The following is an 18,749-nucleotide window of genomic DNA, read 5'->3' as shown; positions in this document are numbered from 1 at the left end:
TACTCGTATTGATGCTTAAAGTCTGTCCGAATCATGTTAGCAATTGCCACATTTCATGAAATCTGGGAAATGGATGTCAAAAACTACATTCCTTAATGGATTTCTTAAAGAAGAGTTATATATGATGCAACAAGAAGGTTTTGTCAATCCTAAAGGTGCTAACAAAGTGTGCAAGCTCCAGCGATCCATCTATGTACTGGTGCAAGCATCTCGGAGTTGGAATATACGCTTTGATAAGGTAATCAAAGCATATGGTTTTATACAGACTTGCGGTGAAGCCTGTATTTACAAGAAAGTGAGTGGGAACACTACAACATTTCTGATAAGTATATGTGAATGACATATTGTTGATCGGAAATAATGTAGAATTTTTTCTGGAATGCATAAAGGAGTGTTTGAAAGGAGTTTTTCAAAGAAAGACCTCGGTGAAGCTGCTTACATATTGAGCATCAAGATATATAGAGATAGGACAATACGCTTGATAAGTTTTTTCAATGAGTACATACCTTGATAAGATTTTGAAGTAGTTCAAAATGGAACAGTCAAAGAAGGAGTTCTTGCCTGTGTTGCAAGGTGTGAAGTTGAGTAAAGACTCAAAACCCGACCACGACAAAAAATAGAAAGAGAATGAAAATTCATTCCCTATGCCTCAGTCATAGGTTCTATGAAGTATGCTATGCTGTGTACCAGACCTATTGTGAACCTCACCATGAGTTTGGCAAGAGGGTACAATAGTGATCCAGGAGTGGATCACTGGACAGCGGTCAAAATTATCCTTAGTGGAATAAGGAAATATTTCTCGGTTATGGAGGTGATAAAGTGTTCGTCGTAAAGAGTTACGTTGATGCATGCTTTGACACCGATCTGGATGACTCTGAGTCTCGATCTGGATACATATTGAAAGTGGGAGCATTTAGCTAGAGTAGCTCTGTGCAGAGCATTGTAGACATACAAATTTACAAAATACATACGGATCTGAATGTGGCAGACCCATTGACTAAACCTCTCTCACAAGAAAAACACGATCACACCTTAGTACTCTTTGGGTGTTAATCACATGGCGATGTGAACTAGATTGTTGACTCTAGTAAACGCTTTGGGTATTGGTCACATGGCGATGTGAACTATAGAGTGTTAAATCACATGACGAGGTGAACTATTGGTGTTAAATCACATGGCGATGTGAACTAGATTATTGATCTAGTGCAAGTGGGAGACTGAAGGAAATATGCCCTAGAGGCAATAATAAAGTTGTTATTTATATTTCCTTATATCATGATAAATGTTTATTATTCATGCTAGAATTGTATTAACTGGAAACTTAGTACATGTGTGAATACATAGACAAACAGAGTGTCCCTAGTATGCCTCCACTTGACTAGCTCGTTAATCAAAGATGGTTAAGTTTCCTAACCATAGACATGTGTTATCATTTGATGAATGGGATCACATCATTAGAGAATGATGTGATGGACAAGACCCATCCGTTAGCTTGGCATAATGATCGTTTAGTTTTATTTGCTATTGCTTTCTTCATGACTTATACATGTTCCTCTAACTATGAGATTATGGAACTCCCGAATACCGGAGGAACACCTTGTGTGCTATCAAACGTCACAACGTAACTAGGTGATTATAAAGATGCTCTACAGGTGTCTCCGAAGGTGTTTGTTGGGTTGGCATAGATCAAGATTAGGATTTGTCACTCTGTGTATCGGAGAGGTATCTCTGGGCTCTCTCGGTAATGCACATCACTATAAGCCTTGCAAGCATTGTGACTAATGAGTTAGTTGCGGGATGATGCATTACATAACGAGTAAAGAGACTTGCCGGTAACAAGATTGAACTAGGTATGATGATACCGACGATCGAATCTCGGGCAAGTAACATACCGATGACACAGGGAACAACATATGTTGTTATGCAGTTTGACCGATAAAGATCTTCATAGAATATGTAGGAGCCAATATGAGCATCCAGGTTCCGCTATTGGTTATTGACCGAAGATATGTCTCGGTCATGTCTACATAGTTCTTGAACCCGTAGGGTCCGCACGCTTAACGTTCGATGACAATTTGTACTATGAGTTATGTGATTTCATGACCGAAGTTTCTTCGGAGTCCCGGATGAGATCACAGATATGACGAGGAGTCTCGAAATGGCCGAGAGGTAAAGATTCATATATTGGAAGGCTATATTCGGACATCGGAAAGGTTCCGAATGATTCGGGTATTTTAGGAGTACCGGGGAGTTACGGGAATTCACCGGGAGAAGTAATGGGCCTTATTGGGCTTCAGTGGAGAGAAGGGAGAAGGGCCAAGAGGTGGCGCGCGCCTGCCCCTGCCCAAACCGAATTGGACAATGGGTGGGGGCGCAGCCCCCCTTTCCTTCTCCCTCTCCCTCTCTTTCTTTCTCTCTTACTCCGAATAGGAAAGGGAATCCTACTAGGACTTGGGAGTCCTAGTAGGACTCCCTATGCTTGGCGCGCCCCTAGGCCGGCCGCCTCCTCCCTCCCTCCTTTATATATGGGGGAGGGGAGCACCCCATAGACACACCAAAGTTTCTCTTAGCCGTGTGCTGTTCCCCCCTCCACAGTTTCACACCTCGGTCATATCGTCGTAGTGCTTAGGCGAAGCCCTGCGCCGGTAACTTCATCATCACCGTCACCACACCGTCGTGCTGACTAAACTCTCCCTCAGCCTCAACTGGATCAAGAGATCGAGGGACTTCACCGAGCTTAACATGTGCAGATCGCGGAGGTGCCGTACGTTCGGTACTTGGATCAGTTGGATCACGAAGACGTTCGACTACATCAACCGCGTTAATAAACGCTTCCGCTTTCGGTCTACGAGGGTACGTGGACACACTCTCCCCGCTCGTTCCTATGCTTCTCCTAGATAGATCTTGCATGATCGTAGGATTTTTTTTGAAATACTATGTTCCCCAACATAAAACTCTTCCAGCAAGCCCAACATTGGTTTTACATTTGCCATAATAATATTGAACTAAATAATTAATTGGCATAGGGCGTCATGAACCCGAGGATTCTTTTCTACATACAGGGGGGCCAGTGCCGATGGTGTTGGTTCCAAACTAGAGCACTGTGTGGGGCCGCCCCTTGGCAACTTGGGGTATTTTGGCACCTGTACGCGTCACTCATCCGTCGTGGCCTGAGACTAGATACGCGCGGCTACTATCAGGGTGTCGGCACACCGGGAGGTCTTGCTGGACTTGTTTTACCATTGTTGAAATGTCTTGTGCATCGGGATTCCGAGTCTGATCGGAGGGTCCCAGGATGGTGGATTGTCTCTGCGGATTGTGAGCTTGTCATGGGCTAAGTTGGGACCTGCAGGGTTTGAACTTTCGAGAGCCATGCCCGCGGTTATGTGGCAGATTGGAATTTGTTAATATCCGATTGTAGTGAACTTGAAGTAAACTCAACTAAAATACACCAACCGCGTGCGTAACCGTGGCTGTCTCTTTTCAGGTGCATTCGAGAAGAGAACACGGTTGGGTTATGTTTGAACGTAAGTAGTTTAGGATCACTTATTGATCATTATTAGTTTGCGACTGTTTGCGTAGATTCTCATCTTACTCTTGTACTCGTAAGTTCGCCACCTTATATTGCTTAGTCGTTTGCTGCAACCTCACCACTTATCCTTTCCATACCCATTAAGCTTTGCTAGTCTTGATACCCATGGTAATTGGATTGCTGAGTCCTCGTGGCTCACAGATTACTAAAACAACAGTTGCAGGTTAAGGTAATGCGATGATCATGACATGAGAGCGATGTTTACTTGTTTTGGAGTTCTTCTTCTGCTTCTTCGATCAGGGGATAGGTTTCGGGTCGGCAGCCTGGGTTAGCAGGGTGGATGTCGTTTGAGTTTCTGTTTGTGTTTCATCTGTAGTCGGGTGTTGTTCTCATGTATGATGTATGATGTATTCATGTGGCATTTGTATGCCTTTGTATGTATCCCCAACTATTATGTAATGGTACGATGTAATGATAACCACCTTGCAAAAGCGTCTTCAATATGCGCTTCTATCCTTGGTGGGACCTTCGAGTTCCTTTAGGATAGAGTCGCATATTGGGCATGACAAGTTGGCATCAGAGCCTTGACCGACCATAGGAGCCCCCTTGATTGTTCGTAGCTGGCCGTTGTCGAGTCTAGAAGAAAACTTTTTCGGAGTCTAGTTATATCAGAGAGTAGGAACTCTTTTTACTCCTCAGCCCCTTTGTCGCTCTGGTGAGAAATCTTGACGTAGGTGTTTTGAATTACTCCTCTTCCCCTCCAATTTTTTTAGGGTCATGCAGTTAGTTTTTCCGATCTTGTGTTGTCAGCTCTTTTCATTCGGCGCACTTCTCTTCGAGTTGATTCGACCCTCGTTGTCTTTTATAAGATCAATCCTTAGTTCTTTATCAACGACGTTACTCCCCCGTATGAAGTTGTCTTTCTTTTTCCCACCCGCCCACCCTTTTTCTTCTCGGAGCCGGAGTCCTTAATCGAGTATCCATCCTACTCGTGCGAAGCCTTTGCATTCTTTCCTCAATTATTTCAACCGGTGCTTTTCTCTTCAAGTTATTCGTCGGTTCCCCATTCCAAGTTGCCTTTGTTTTACCCGCCCTCCCATCCCTTTTCTTCCCAGAGTCTAAGCCTCTATTCGACCATCAGTTTCATTCGTGCAGAGCCTCTTCAATCTTTCCTCAATTGTCTCAACCGGGGAATTCTCGTGTAGTTGATCATTGTTCGTCTCATTTTCTTTTCGGTGGATCCAATTCAAGATTTTCGTTGTTGATCATATTCTTTTCCTCGACTCAAGTGTGTCCCCTTGCTCGTTCGCCTCTCGCTAGTTTATCCTTCCGGATTGCTCAAGACATCTCATATTCGTGTTTGCCTTCAATTATTTTGAGGATATCACCTCATGCGAGTCTTTCAATCGTTCCGGTGCATCATTTCTCATTCAACAACCCTTTTCTACGGTGTTTTCTTTTCAGTGGGCCCTAACCCACAGGTCTTTCCCCAGGATCTTACCTGACTCTTCTAATTTTCCGGAGTTATTCTCAAATTCTTATCGAAGTTTGACGTAAGAATGAATTTCATTAGTCTGATGCTTTTCCAAGTTCGATTTCAAATTATTTTCATTGTTGGTTCAACCTCTTCGCTTTTCATTCTCCTGGAGTATCTCAACAATTTTGCGGTATTTCTCGTTTTCATTCTCAGCTTTGAAGACCGAAGAGGTATTTCTCTTATTCTTGTCCCTTCACGTGAAGATTCGTGGTTCTAGCTTCATGTTATCCTCTCAAATTATTTTGTTTGTCAGTAATTCTTTCCTTACCCATCCGGAGTATTTTAGGAGTTGTTTTCCATTTTGATTATCCGGAGGCCTTCATTTCGGAATATTTCTTTGTTGCAAGTTTTCAGCTTCGTTCTCCAATTATTCTAAACTGATGCCACTTCATTCGTCTCCATATTCGTACCGGTGCATTGTTCAATAATTCTTTAGTCAGCTTGTGATCTCTTCATTCTTTTGCATCAAAATCCCCTCGAGAATATTTGTTCTTTTAATTCTTATCGGCGATTCATTCTCTTTCTTCATTCATTTCAAATTTTTATGGTGGTTTATTTAAGATTCCTCTTCCTTTATTATCATATCTATTCATTCGTTCTTTCAAATCCTACCGGTGGTTCGTTGAAGACCTTCCCAATTTGGCGCTATTTCTCCCCTTAATCTTTTCCAACGCGAATAAGTAGTATGCAAATCCATTGCTTCTCATCAATTTAATTGGTGGAGGATAAGCATAACATAATTCTTATTCTTCTTTCATAAAGTTAAGTAATCTCTTCTTTTCGGAGTTTGTTCGTCATATCACATTCTCGGTTCGAAGTGTTTTCATCTTTTCTTTTCCGGAGCTCAAAGTTTCCTCGGCCATCTCGTCGAAACCTCTATCTAAATCACTACATGGCTTTAATCTTATTCTTTTCATCCTTCAATTATATCCCATCGTCATTTTGCTACCGGAGTTCTTCACGGTGGTTCGTTAAGGATTTAATTCATTCTTGAAGTGTTCATCACGATTCTTGTTGGAGGAGCTCAAGTATCTTTTCTTCTTGCGTCTCGAAGTGCAATTAATTCTTCATATTCTTTTGAAGTAGAGTTTTGCATTTCTTCGTTCTTCTTAGCTATTCAGGCATTTGGTTGTGGTCGGTTGTCACCTCATAATTTTGAGATGTTTTCCATAAGCCCACAACAAGATTATTCTTTTCGTTGTTGAATTTCCAACAACTCCGTTCAATCCTTCCTTGCAAGGATGCTTCTCAATTCAATTATGGTGGAAGTTGTCTTTTGTTTTCCCCCTTTCTTTTCCATCCAATGATTTATTTTCTATTCTTTCATTCCAGAGGCATGATGATATTGCTCTTTTCGACCCATTATCTCATTTCTCCAAGACCATTTTATTTCCTCGATTCTCCATTTACCGGAGTGTGGTGTCCTCTTTTCAAATCTCTTATCTTGTCTACCTCTCCTTTTCTCTTATACCGGGACATTATCCCAATTCTTTTGTTCTTATTCCTTTTCTATCTTGTCCTAACCGGAGTGGTTTTAGAGTCTACCTTATTCCTTGAACTCTTATTCTCGTCTTAATCACTGTTGCTCTTTTCTACCCGAGTGTTCTTGACCTTGTTCATCTTCTCTTGCGCTCTTGTTTATCTCATCCTCTTTTCTTCCATCTCGCTCCTAAGATCTCGGGACGAGATCTTCTGTTAGTGGAGGAGAGTTGTAATGCCCCGAGACCGATGCTCCAGATGCCTTCCATTTATTTTAGTTGTTGCCGTGTGTTTATTGTGTTGTTGCATTATCATAATTGTTTTGCATATTTCATTCCTATATGTTTGTTTCCATGTTCATGATGAGTGTCATTGTCACACTTTTCTTCTTGCATCATGTTCATTTAATTATATTTTGCCATCTTTGTTGTTGCCATGATCATCTTGCTTTTGTTATATGCTTCATGATATGATATTGCATTTGTCATTGTTGTGGCATTTGCATCATGATCATCATTGTAGTGTGCATATTTGTTGTGTGTTTGTCATCTTTGTGAACTCCTTCTCCTACTCTTGTTTGCTGTTCCATCTTGCCCTTCCATCTAAACCATCATCAAGTGCAACACCCATGACTAGCTTCTTCCTTTCAATTCTCACACATTTATTGCAAGTGGCATTTTCCTGTCCCAGTAAAATGTTCACTTATTGTCTGTAAATCTTACACCATGCCTACACCCTCTCTGCCAAATTTAAGATCCTTTGGAGTTGTTTTGGCTGGGTTCAAAAATGGCTCAAGTTTGAATTTAATTCAAACTTGAATTATTTTCTTCCTCTAAAAATGCCCAAACCACTTTATTCAATTAGTGCTAAGTTTCAGGATCTCATATTAATTCTTTTTTTATCTTCTTCCCTCTCTAATCTCTCCTGTGCATTTCTGTTCCTTTATTTCTGTCTGATGGACTAAAGGAAAAGAAAGAGAGCAGCTCAGCGCAGCAGAGAGCAGCCCAGCAGCGGCCCATCATCAGCGCACTCGCTGCAGCCCACCGCGCACAACCAGCCCATATCCACAGGAGCTTCGTCCTCCTCCTGTACGGCGCACATCCAGAGAGCCACGTCGGCCGCCTCGATGATTTGATGGCCGGCGCTCCTCCCAGCGCCCTATAAGACTCGCCCCAAACCCTACCCTTGTCTCTCCTCTATCCATTCCCCCACTCTCTTGCCCCTGCCGCCGCCAAGGTAAGCTCCATGCCTCCACAGCCGATGCCATGGCCGTGCCGAGCTTGAGCTCGATCCTGGTCTAACTAGAGCCTTCCTTCTCGGTTCGTCGACGCGAGGGTGACCTCCTCGACGACCGCCGTCTCCTGCTACCTCGCCCGCATCCACACAGTCCATGCAGCTTCTTCCACGACGTCCTCTTCCTCCGCTTCGGCTTCTTCACGGTTCTGGGAAACGCCAAGTTCAGCGAGCTCCCTCATTGCCTTCTTCGTCTTCATTCGAAGCCAAGAGCCGGAAGGACCCAAGGACGATGCGATCGACTCCTCCACGACGTCGTCTTCTCTGCTTCCTCTTCTTCACCGAACCGAACACCTCCGCAACCAGTGCCTCCTCGCGCCTCTGTGGTCGCGCTTCCGACCTCATCTTCTTGTCCTGAGCCCTTGGTGAGCAGCCGCTCCTCCCCATCTCTCTCTGGTTTGATTCGTCGCGGTAGCCGCCGATCCCATCGTGTCCGAGGCCATGCCCGTCCTGTACGACCATGGCAACGAGCTCGAGCTCGCGTTCTAGCCTCTGCTCGTCTGACCTGTGCATGCATCCGCGCTTGCACTCACACTCGCAGCAAACGCCCATCTCCGCTCGCGAGCCCCGTTGCCCTGCTTCGCCATGCCGCCGCCATGACCGAGACAAGCTTCTGCTCGTCCTCGATCTCCTGTACTCCTAACCTTGGACGCGCATGCCTGCAGCAGCACCCTCCTGTAGCACAAGCATGCATTTGGACCCGCGCGCGTACCCTGCCTTCTTGCCGCTTGCTCACCGCGCCATGCTCGCCCCTGCATCGCTGTGCGCCGCAGCCGAGACGAGCTCCAGCTCGATGCCGAGCTCTGGCCACTTTCTTCTGCTCCCCGCATGCACGCGCGCACCTGGGCACGTTTCCGCACCCCAGCCGGTCCTCTGTGACCACAACAGCTGTTGCTGTTGGCTCCCGTCGCTGACGAGTCCCCGTCGGTGCGCACGCTTCAGTTTTGGTCCTGGTCGCGATGCGCATATGCGTTATCTTTAGCCTATCTCCTTTTCTATCACGAACACATAGCTAGCCCAATGGCAAGCGCATCCACTATCCATCCAAGGGGGGTCTGGGGTTCGAGTCCCAAGCGCCCCAATTTTTGCTCTGTTTTTCCGCAATTCGGCCTGCGTTTGTTCTTTTTCATATCAGAGTTTTTCTCTATTTTCAGTGCATACATAATTACAGAAATGCCATCATTTTGCATTGCTAATAACTAAATATCCATGCATCCAAATGAAACATGTCATATATGCATCTTGCTCAGATTTTCATGTTCTTTAACAGTATGCTGCTTTCATCCATGTTAAAAATATTTAACTTGCTGTTTGCATAAATGTCATGTTAAAATGGTTTATTTCCTAACTAAATAACCGTAGCTCCATTTTAAATAAACTTGGGTCTGGGGTTCGAGTCCCAAGTGCCCCAATTTTTGCTTTTTTTTCCGCAATCCGGCCTGCGTTTGTTCTTTTTCATCTCAGAGTTTTTCTCTATTTTCAGTGCATGCATAATTACGAAAATGCCATCATTTTGCATTGCTAATAACTAAATATCCATGCATCCAAATGAAACATGTCATATATGCATCTTGCTCAGATTTTCATGTTCTTTAACAGTATGCTGCTTTCATCCATGTTAAAAATATTTAACTTGCTGTTTGCATTAATTTGCATAAATGTCATGTTAAAATGGTTTATTTCCTAACTAAATAACCGTAGCTCCGTTTTAAATAAACTTTATAGTAAATGGGGTAGAAAAATGCATAGACTAACTTGGTGCACTTATTTTGCATGTTTAACAACAATAAAATATGGTTTAGGGCAGAAAAGTACCAAATTCGTAAATTGCATATGAGGTTTTTCCGGAATTGTTGTTTGTTATTTCCAGTCTCATCTAAACTTGCCTAGATAGGTAGTTTTATTATGCTTCATCTCTTGCCATGTTAATCAAAATTTAATATTGATGTGTAGCACAAACAAGAGCGAACTAAATATTTGAATGTGGTGTTTCATCAATATGCAACTCGTTGCATATTGAGCTCCACTTAACTTGTAGTTCTGTTTGTTCCACTTTGCTAGGCCATGACTTATTAAATCGGACATGCATCATACTTGGATGAGCATCATGTCATGTTTATGTGTTGTGTGTTTACCGTGTTGTTTGCTTCTTTCCGGTTGTGCTCCTTCTCGATAGTTCTTGTTTCGTTGCGATTGTGAGGATTCGTTCGACTACGTGGGATTGTCTTCTTCATGGACTCGTTCTTCTTCCTAGCGGGATTTCAGGCAAGATGACCGTCACCTTGGATGTCACTACTATCTTTGCTATGCTAGTTGTCTCGATGCTATAGCTATGTCGCGCTACCTACCACTTGTTTATCAAGCCTCCCAATATGCCATGAACAACCTCTAACCTTTTCACCATCCGAGCAAACCGTTGTTTGGCTATGTTAATTACCGCTTAGCTCGGCCCCTCTTATAGCGTTGCTAGTTGCAGGTTGTTCCATGTTAGGACATGGATATCATGGGATATCACAATATCTCTTATTTAATTAATGCATCTATATACTTGGTAAAGGGTGGAAGACTCGGCCTTTTTCCTGGTGTTTTGTTCCATTCTTGTCGCCCTAGTTTCCGTCATACCGGTGTTATGTTCCTTGATTTTGCGTCCCTAACACGGTGAGGGTTTATGAGCCCCTCTTGACAGTTTGCTTTGAATAAAACTCTTCCGGCAAGGCCCAACATTGGTTTTACATTTGCCATAATAATTGAACTAAATAATTAATTGGCATAGGGCGTCATGAACCCGAGGATTCTTTTCTACATACAGGAGGGGCCAGTGCCGATGGTGTTGGTCCCAAACTAGAGCATTGTGCGGGGCCGCTCCTTGGCAACTTGGGGTATTTTGGCACCTGTACGCGTCGTTCATCCGTCGTGGCCTGAGACTAGATACGCGCGACTATCAGGGTGTCGGCACGCCAGGAGGTCTTGCTGGACTTGTTTTACAATTGTCTAAATGTCTTGTCCATCAGGATTCCGAGTCTGATCGGAGGGTCCCGCGATGGAGGATTGTCTCCACAGATCATGAGCTTGTCATAGGCTAAGTTGGGACACCCCTGCAGGGTTTAAACTTTCGAGAGCCGTGCCCGCGGTTATGTGGCAGATGTGAATTTGTTAATATCTGGTTGTAGTGAACTTGAAGTAAACTCAATTAAAATACACCAACCGCGTGCGTAACCGTGACTGTCTCTTTTCGGGTGCGTTCGAGAAGAGAACACGGTTGGGTTATGTTTGAACGTAAGTAGTTCAGGATCACTTATTGATCATTATTAGTTTGCGACTGTTTGCGTAGATTCTAATCTTACTCTTGTACTCGTAAGTTAGCCACCATACATTGCTTAGTCGTTTGCTGCAACCTCGCCACTTATCCTTTCCATAACCATTAAGCTTTGCTAGTCTTGATACCCATGGTAATGGGATTGCTGAGTCCTCGTGGCTCACAGATTACTACAAAAACAGTTGCAGGTTCAGGTAATGCGATGATCATGACGTGAGAGCGATGTTTACTTGTTTTGGAGTTCTTCTTCTACTTCTTTGATCAGGGGATAGGTTTCGGGTCGGCAGCCTGGGTTAGCAGGGTGGATGTAGTTTGAGTTTCTGTTTGTGTTTCATCTGTAGTCGGGTGTTGTTCTCATGTATGATGTTTGATGTATTCATGTGGCATTTGTATGCCTTTGTATGTATCCCCAACTATTATGTAATAGTATGATGTAATGATATCCACCTTGCAAAAGCGTCTTCAATATGCGCTTCTATCCTTGGTGGGACCTTCGAGTTCCTTTAGGATAGAGTCGCATATTGGGCGTGACAAAAGATGTCATCCATTGGTGGGTCCCAGGCACAGAAACCCCTCTTGAGCCCAAGGATGGTGAAGTAATTGTCTTCATTGATCATATGGTTCGGGCTTTCAGCCCTCCCGGCTCAAAATTCTTCCGCGATGTGCTGCATTTTTCCCCTCAAGATATCGGACCAAATTCCGTTTCAAACATCTGCAACTTTCAAGTGTTTTACGAGGTGTACCTTCAACAAGAGCCCATCGTAGAACTATTCAGGGGATTTTGTTATTTAAACTGGTAGAACGAGTTCACAGACGGGCCCAACCTAGAGTTAGGTGGCATTTTAATTCAGAGACGAAAAGAAGCCACTTTCCCAGCTGCCACACTGCCCAATCACCCTAAGGACTAGAACCAAACTTGGTTTTATTGCCAAGACACTTCTCCAGAAGGGGAAAATCCTCTGCCGGGTTACCGCGCCAGCCGGCTTAGCAACAAGCATCCTCTTCAAGAACGCATCAGCACAAAGGAACGGGCCAAATATTAGCCCATTTTTTCAAAAATCAGAGCCTTCATGGCTAACGGTTTAACCGGCATCGACCTTGTCCGATGCTGGGTTTCATGGAGGATATTGCCCCTAAGCCGCCAACCCCGCTTAATGTGTGAATGCACTGGCAATTTGAAAGACCCGCTTTGTCACTGCCAGACAGAGATAACTGAAGATGACATCAATAATATGACCAAGTCTCTACTGAACGAGAGTCTGGCAGGCTGCAGCAAAACTGGACTGAATCCTTTCTGCGTTCTCAACCAACCGCCAGCTGTAAGCCTTTAAGCTCTTTCTGGTTTAAGAATTTTCTTTCATTTAAACCGTCTTCTCATAATCCACTTTATTTGCATAGGCCGATTCTCCTTTCTGGAAGAAGTTAGATAAGCCGGCCAAGAAGACCCGGACAAAGAGCAAAGCTACCAAAAAGCCTACCAAGAAGAAGACCAACCCCTTCGAGTTATTTGACTTGGACGATAATGATGATGATAATGAGTCGGAGGTAGAACTTGACTCTCTTGGCTCATTTTTTATACATCTTATTGACAATGATTACTATCAGGATGACGCGGAGGCCAGCCGTGCAGATGTTGAAGAGGTAACCCTCATTTCCTCCGACCCAGAGAGTTTATCAAGACAAAGAACTCGAAAAGTGAGCCGAAAGTAAGGTTTTCTCACCCTTTAGCTTACTTAGATCCAAACTTTATTTTGAAGCAACAACATCACGAGGCTCGTCGGTAGACCCGAAATAGCGGAGGGACACTTTCCTCTGGCTTACCCAACAAACCGGCCCGTCAAAAGCGCCGGAACGAGGTGCCACAAGCTTCATCATTACTTTATCCAAAAGCAGGTCTTATGCGTCAACCACTTAACCCATCCGATTCAAACTATCATGGAACATCTCACTCCTCTTTCGGGGAGTCAACTGGAACTCAGATTCCGGCTTTCAAAATTGCTCCTGGGTAAGAAATATTTAACAACTTGAAATTTCATGCTGATTGATATGGTGACATCTTTGTATTTTTTATTTTTAGTGGCGTGGCCAAGCCCAGCAAGAAGGCAAAAATGAACAAGCCGGCTGAAGATTCCAACCCTTCTGAGCCGGAGAAGTAATTGCCAGAAGCCTTTCATCGAACCGTTGAGGCTACCATTGATGACCCGCCACCAGAAGAGCATGACGTCACCATAGACCATATGGATGTTGAGCCGACCACCACTAAGCCGCCAAGTCCCATCAAGCCTACTAAAGAGAAGGCTGATGATGTCGTCATTACTGGGCTTGGTTATACAGCACCGGGCAACCCGACTGCCTTATCCAAGCACAACGCCGAAGATGAATTTGCTGCTATTGATAAAGGCAAGTGGAAGGTGGACTTGGACAGCTATGCCCAGTTTAGCGCCCAAGAAATTCACTCCAGTTATTTAAACCGCCTTCGCACCAGTCGTGACTTTGAAGCCGGCCTGGTCAACCTGATGAAGGAGCGCTTTGAGGTAAACATTATCATCTTCTCCATGTATATATCTTGTCAGCCGCCAAGTCTACTGGATATGATTAACTTGAATATGCTGTAGACTTTAAACATTCTTGTTGAACTTTGATAGCCATGTCATAGCCTGTTAGAACCGCAGAATCAACAAGTAGCCCCCAAGGGCCGGCTTAAGCTGTATAGCTAAAGCCGGGTCTTTCAAAATATAGCTTTTAATTTCACATATATGGCTCGCCAGGGCCGGCTTAAAATGATAAGTTAAACTGGAACTTCAAGTAATAACAATCAAGTTTGCACATGTAGCCCCCAAGGGCCGGCTTAATCATCATGAACAAGCCAGGACTTATCACCATTACCGTGAATAAAATCCAGCTACGTAGCCCCCATGAGTCGGCTATAGTCATAGCAGCATAGCCGGGTCATCGTAGAATTGTCATAAAAAAAGAGCAATATGCATTAGCCCCCAAGTGCCAAGTAAAATACTTGTATTGTGCTTGGGACTTCAGATAAGATGATCATAATACTCCCTATTTTTTGTACTGTACAGGCTGAGCTTAATACGAAGGAATCCCAAGTCGCCGATCTTCGTCAGAACATTTCCACTGAGCAAGCTACAACATCAAAGGCCTAGACAGATTTGAAAACTACTTTGGAAGAGATGGAAAAGATGAAGAAGGACTTCAAGGCTGACAGGAGCAGCTGGGACATTGAAAAGGCGACTCTAATGAAAAGAGCGATAGAAGCTGAAGCTACCCTTAAGCCGGTGACTGAAGAGCTGTCCGGCTTAAAACGCCAGATCAGGAACATGACAGCTGCTATCTTCGGTAAATAACACTGTTTGTTGATCATTCCTCCATAACATATATCAATCCTTTCCCGGTTTATCAATCTCATTCGCTGATACAGGCCCTAGAAGCTCCAACTTTGGTCAAGATATGTGCAAAAAGCTCAAAGCCACGTACACTTTGGTGGAATAGTTATATATTGGTGCTCAACGGGTCATATCTGCCGCTTCGCATAAAAAGCAACCTCCTTCACTTATCAAAGAAGTATTGGAGAAAATGTCAGTGATACCCTAGAGGCTTGATGATCTGAAGCTGTCAGCAGCAAGAGACGGCGCCATGACCGCCCTGAGTCAGGCAAAGGCCTGGCAAGCAGATCTTGATCCAGAAGAATTATCCAGTGGCTGCCCAAGCGTCAAAGAAGACGGGTCTGCTTTCAGTGCTGCTGACTTTGCCCAAATAGCAAGAGCAATGCGTCCATTAGCAAGTAAGCTGGCTGAAGAAACAGATCTGTTCCAATACCAGGCGGCTTATGATGCTGAAAACAAGAAGGTCAAAGCGCTGGTTCATGAAGCCCAGGACCTTATTCCGCCAATTCGTAAGCACACATTTGCACCTGATATTGACCCGTCAACACTTATTGATGACAAGGCTGTGTTCAAAGCTTTGACTGGGATCGATTGGTCATCGCCTAACTTCCAGACAACAGAGGAAGAAGAAGAACTAGCACAGGATGACCCGGAAGCCTTGACCCTCCAAGACTAGAAGTCTTAATTCATGAGCCGGTTCACCAGCCATAGCATTTGGATGTTGTGTGTCTCAAAAAACACTTATCCTTTTGTGGCCACATGATGCCTTGTAATAGGCTAGTTGAAAAAACCATGATCTACCACGCCATCATGCGTGTTTATTTGCATAACACTTATGAACCACCGATCCGTTATTTGAAGATCTGCCACTTATGCTTATAATGTCATCAGTTATGCAGACCATGCTTATCATTTTTCCTGCACATAAGCAGATAATAGGTGCCCTGGTGGTTTACCCCAGGGCGGGTCATAATGCCCCATATAAAATCCACTAGTGACTGAATAGTCCATAACCATGGCGGGTTTATCAAAACCTCATATAATCATAACAAAATAAATATCATACCTGTGATATTTGTTCATAATGTCGGCTTACCATGCAGTAAGGGTAACAACCCAAAAACTAAGAGTGAAAAGCTCCAAGCATTTAATCATGACACACTGGCGACTTAATCGTCCAAAGCCAGGCCGGGTTATCAAAACTCCGGATAAATTCAAATATGAGCATAAGGATCAAAGCAACATGGTCCTAACCAATTTGTTTAAACCATATCAATAAACAAAAGTCAAAAACAAAAATCAAGGCTTTCATAGGCGCCAGGCCTCAATCATGAAGTGCTTTTCATGGGCTTGCACAGCCACTAAGTTAATCCTTCATTCAAACCTTGTAAGCCGGGCCTCACATGACCAACCGCCGTTTTAACCTTGACAAGTTCAGGGTCTTAATAAGATTGACTATCAAGAGTTCGGCGGATCATTCCAGGATTACCTGGGCGGAGTGGCAGACGTACAAGGCAGGATCAATTGAATTTTTTTGGTGTATATACCTGGCGTTTCAAGCCAATCAAAAGGGTTATCAAAGCTATGTTCAATGAACAGGGAGCCCCCAAGTGATATATATTGAACCATCAAGGCAGGGTACCTATGTTTTTGTTGTGCTCTGCAATAGACTCTCTTTGGTCCCTGTAACCCGGGCATCAAGCCTCCAAGTAAGTTGTAGCAATGGCGTTTAAGCCGGATCAATAGGGTAGTCACAGCTATGCTCAATGAGCAGGAAGCCCCCAAGTATTTTGTAATCAAGGCGTACAAGCCGGATCAAGAGGGTAGTCACAGCTATGCTCAATGAGAAGGAAGCCCCCAAGTGATCTTATGAAGTGACAATAAAGACTCAGATTCTCAGAAATGAAATGGCAGAGGCCCTGAATTATCAAGGATGTCGGCTTTATTATACTAATCATAATATATACATTGATAGGAGTATGTACATCACAAGAGCCAGTGGCTCAGGTGTAATAAGGCCGAAGATGAGCAATGTTCCACGGCCGGCGGGTCTCCTCCTCACACTTGCGTGAGTCTTTGTGCTCTCGAACATCAATGAGGTAGTATGACCCGTTGTTTAGATTTTTGCTGACCACAACATGCCCTTCCCAAGGTGGGGATAACTTATGCATGTCAGTTTGATCCTGGATGAGCTGGAGCACCAAGTCATTGATGTCTACTATGCAACTTTATTCTTGTAGACACGTGTTGGGCCTCCAAGCGCAGAGTTTTGTAGGACAGTAGCAATTTTCCCTCAAGTGGATGACCTAAGGTTTATCAATCCGTGGGAGGCATAGGATGAAGATGGTGTCTCTCAAACGATCCTGCAACCAAATACAAGAAATCTCTTGTGTCCCCAACACACCCAATACAATGGCAAATTGTATAGGTGCACTAGTTCGGTGAAGAGATGGTGATAAAAGTGTAATATGGATGGTAGAAATATATTTTTATAATCTGAATAAATAAAAACAGCAAGGTAACAAAAAGTAAACGGGCACAGAAATGGTATTGCAATGCTTAAAAATGAGGCCTAGGGTCCGTACTTTCGCTAGTGCAATGTCTCAACAGTGCTAACATAGTTGGATCATATGATTATCCCTCAAAGTGCAATAAAGAATCACTCCCGAGTTCCTATTAGCGGAGAACAAAAGATAGATATTGTTTGTAGGGTACGAGGCCACCTCAAAGCTATTCTTTCCGTTCGATCTATTCAAGAGTTCGTACTAAAATAACACAAAGCTATTTTTCCGTTCGATCTATCCTAGAGTTCGTACTAGAATAACACCAAAGCAAATTCATATTCATAATACTCAATCCACATAAAGAACTATAAAGAGACCCCAAAGTTTCTGGTCGAAGAAAAACGTGCATCAACCCCTATGCATAGACTACCCCAATATCACCGCGGGAATCCGCGAGTAGAATGCCATAACATATATCAAGTGAATCGATAAGATACCCCAATTGTCACCTCAAGTATTCATACCGCAAGACATATATCATGTGTTCTCATCTCTGAATATTCAATCCGACAAGACAAAACTTCAAAGGGTAAAGATTCAATTCATCATAACAAGAGTATAGAGGGTAGAAACATCATATGATCCGACTATACTAACAAAGCCCATGATAGAAATCACGAGAGAGAGAGATTAAACACATAGCTACTAGTACAAACCCTCAGCCCCGAGGGTGGACTACTCCCTCCTCATCGTGGTGGCCGCCGGGATGATGAAGATGGCCACCGGTGATGATTCCCCCCTCTGACAGGGTGCCGGAACGGGTCTAGATTGGTTTTCAGTGGCTACAATGGCCTGCGGCAGTGGAACTTCTGATCTAGGTTAACCCCGATGGGTTTCAGAATATTTGGGAATTTATAGTGCAAAGAGGGGGTGTGGGAGGCCACCGAGGTGGGCATAACCCACCTGGGCGCGCTAGGGGGGCCTGGCGCGCCCTGGTGGGTTGTGCCCCCCTCGGGGCACCCCCAGGTGCTGCTCTGGCCCAAAGGATGTCTTCTGGCCCATAGAAAATCTCCATGGAGTTTTGCGGTGTTTGGACTCCGTTTGATATTGATTTCCTGCAATGTAAAAAACAAGCAAAAAACAGCAACTGGCACTGGGCACTGGGTCAATAGGTTAGTCCCAAAAAATGATATAAAGTTGCTATAAAATGATTGTAAAACATCCAAGAATGATAAAATAACAGCATGAATACTTCATAAATTATAGATACGTTGGAGACGTATTAGTCACCTTCTTGAAAAGTTCGAGTTTTAACCCGGCGGCTATGATAACGACGCAGATCTTGCTGGTAAATCACCGAACAAGCCGCCACAAGGTCACGCTCCTCATCCAGACGGTCAAGAGCATCCTGTCGTGCTTTCTCATTATCATCTTCAACATAAGCCGCCACACGGGGCGAGTCGTGACGGATGTCACTTGGGAGAACCGCCTCTGCTCCGTAAACCATGAAGAAAGGAGTGTAACCCGTAGATCTGTTGGGGGTGGTATTGATATACTCCAAAGCACTAAAGGCAAATCCTCAACCCAACAACCCGGCGTCCTCTGCAAAGGGACCATAATCCGGGGTTTTATACCTCTCAAGATTTCTTGATTGGCTCTTTCAGCTTGACCATTGGACTGGGGGTGA

Source organism: Aegilops tauschii, chromosome 7 (assembly GCF_002575655.3).
Source record: "Aegilops tauschii subsp. strangulata cultivar AL8/78 chromosome 7, Aet v6.0, whole genome shotgun sequence".
In the NCBI taxonomy this organism is placed as follows: Eukaryota; Viridiplantae; Streptophyta; class Magnoliopsida; order Poales; family Poaceae; genus Aegilops; species Aegilops tauschii.
Note: the sequence above shows the minus strand (reverse complement) of the source record.